The sequence below is a fragment of the Coffea eugenioides genome, unplaced genomic scaffold (assembly GCF_003713205.1).
Source record: "Coffea eugenioides isolate CCC68of unplaced genomic scaffold, Ceug_1.0 ScVebR1_2159;HRSCAF=3137, whole genome shotgun sequence".
Lineage (NCBI taxonomy): Eukaryota > Viridiplantae > Streptophyta > Magnoliopsida > Gentianales > Rubiaceae > Coffea > Coffea eugenioides.
This window is the reverse complement of record NW_020862621.1, coordinates 38,986-41,584: the sequence shown is the minus strand read 5'-3', so window position 1 is coordinate 41,584 and position 2,599 is coordinate 38,986.

The following is a 2,599-nucleotide window of genomic DNA, read 5'->3' as shown; positions in this document are numbered from 1 at the left end:
TACATAAAAAAAAGTCAATTGGACCACCAAAAATTGCACCAAAGTGCACGGCAATGGCAGGGGCAGAAACGGTAAAATTTTCCTTTTCACTTCCTTTGTGCTATCTTTCACAACACCACTTATTTTCACTAGATTAAGCACTAATCCAACATAAATAACATCAAATCTCATCAAATCAGTTCATCAAGCCATTGTGGGATTTCATAGAGCCCACTCACAAGATTTCCAACAATATAAAGCTACCCATGTGAATCTATGAGCTCATAAGTGCAATATAACTTCCATAAATCAAGAATTAAGAGATTGATCGTTGTATACCTTCTTAGATGATTAAGGCAGAAAATTTCGGTCACTTTAAGCTCAAGAAAAACTGTGAGATGAAGCTCCTTTCCTAGCTTAGGTTGATCACCAAGTGATTTGCAAGTTGTGTGTAAATTTTGGAGGGATTTGATGAAGAAATGAAGCAAGAAAAATGAAGAACTTTGGCTCCTTCTTCCTCCTATGGGTGGCCGGCCAACATGAGTGAAGAGAGAGAGAGTGTTTGATGAAAATGAAGCTTCCTTGAGAAGCTAAAGTGTGTGGTTCAAATTGTCTCAAAAGTCAACTCTCTCCCCGCGCACACACGCGCGCATTTCAAGCTCGATTCCTCTCGAGTTTGTTTCACTAGTGCACTAAACCTCTAATGCACTTCCATTCATACTATTATTATTTACTCTTAATAGTCTAAAAATAAGTCTCCAAAGTCCCTCAATTAATCGCGCGTGCAAAAATGTGTACTTCCGTTTTATGCGCGATAGCGTGAAATTTCCAATAAATTCTTATAACGATAGTATAACTAACTAACACTTGAGTACTTAAACATAAAAATACCTATTTCAAGACTAATGTACAAGTCTCCAATTTTTCAAACTTATTGTATTCTCGAATCGATTATTGTCTCCAAACGCGCATCCACTATTCACTCTAAACAAGCTTTCAGAAATAAATTTTTGAATCAAGGCACTTTTAAAATACTTGTAGGTCATAGTTCCATGTAATTGAGTATAAAGAGGTTGGAATAAAATATTCAGAGAAAACGGGTGAGTAAATAATTAATTAAGCCAAAAAAATAAAATAAAAATAAGAAAATTCGAGTCCTCACAGATTTTCCCTTAATGTTTTCCAAGCTTTATTAGGTTTAGTCAAGGTTATAAATAACCCTAAAGCTGATGGTACATTTAGTTTTTGCGATATTATTACTAAAATTCCAAAATTTTGTCTTCCATTAAGGCAAATTCCTCTAGCTTGTGAAAGCTAAGTTGAACATCCTAGCGTGGTTCCTAAGTTGTTTATTGACTTATCAATCAAGCAAACACACTTGATTGTGGCGTTCTCTACCGTTGAATTCGTTCTTGAGTGGTCCGAGTTTGGGTTCAACTCCGTCAATTCCGCAACGTGTCCTCTAAAATCCTAAGTTGCTTCCGCGCTCACATCAGTACTTGACCAAGGTTAATAAGAAAAACATTTTCTGGCTACCCACTCTCAAGGTCACAAGTTCAAGTCAAATTAAAGGAGCTTTTCTCGCTAAATCATTGAAATAATGCTCAAAGAGAAATCAGAGGTTGTTTTTTATTTAAGTCGTGGTAAATAAATCTCAATTCCAAAAGAAAGTACCATATTTATTTTTGGCACGAAAATCGAGAAAAAGGGTAGATGGTTTCCATCTCTCAAACTTCTAATCTCATGTCCAAACTTTGGAATATAAAGAGCATTCACATTTTCCAAACTAATGGAGTCAAAATTCATCCAAAACTCCACTCATTTTCAAAGTAAATGTCAAAGCTAAAGGTTCCAAGTTTTGAGTATAAAATTAGTGAAATTCACCAATAATTACTCTGGTCAAAATGCTCCCTTTTTAAAGTTCATACTCATGGAAATCGAGGGCATAAGACTAGGGTTTGAAGTCCATTTCTCAAGTATGAAATGAGGTGCCATTAGCCAAGAAAGTTAGGCAACCAAGAAGAATCATCAAAAGTGGATTAATCCTTTGGAAACTAAGATTCAAGATGAAGGTTTAAAGTTCAAAGAGACATTGTATCCAACTATGAAATTAAACTTAAAATGGACCCACAATCGCAAAGGAAGGTTGAAAGTACTTAAAAGAGTACTTTGTTTGAAACTAGAAAATTTCTAGCTTGGTATGATACTACTTGGAAAAATCATATCTCGAGTTTCGTAAGTCCAAAAATTATAAACTTTATACCGTTGAAAACTAGACTCAATGTACTAAAACTCTCTAGAAGACACTTTTCCTAGACTCCAATCCAAAATCATTCAAATTAACTCAAAATCACTGTTCTAGACAGGACAGAGCAAAACAGGCTTGTAATTTCAGTAAAATTTAGAAATTCGGCAAAATTCATAGAAATAGAATCAGCCCTTTAAATTTATACCACAAATAGAACTCCAAATATAGTTTCAAATGCAACAAATGGAACTCAATTCGGACCTTTCTACACCCAGATACAACAGTTTTAAGAAAACTAATTTTTGGAACCTGTTTTACGAAATTTCCAGTTCTGACGTACTTGATAGAGTTTCAAAATCTCATCTTAACTAG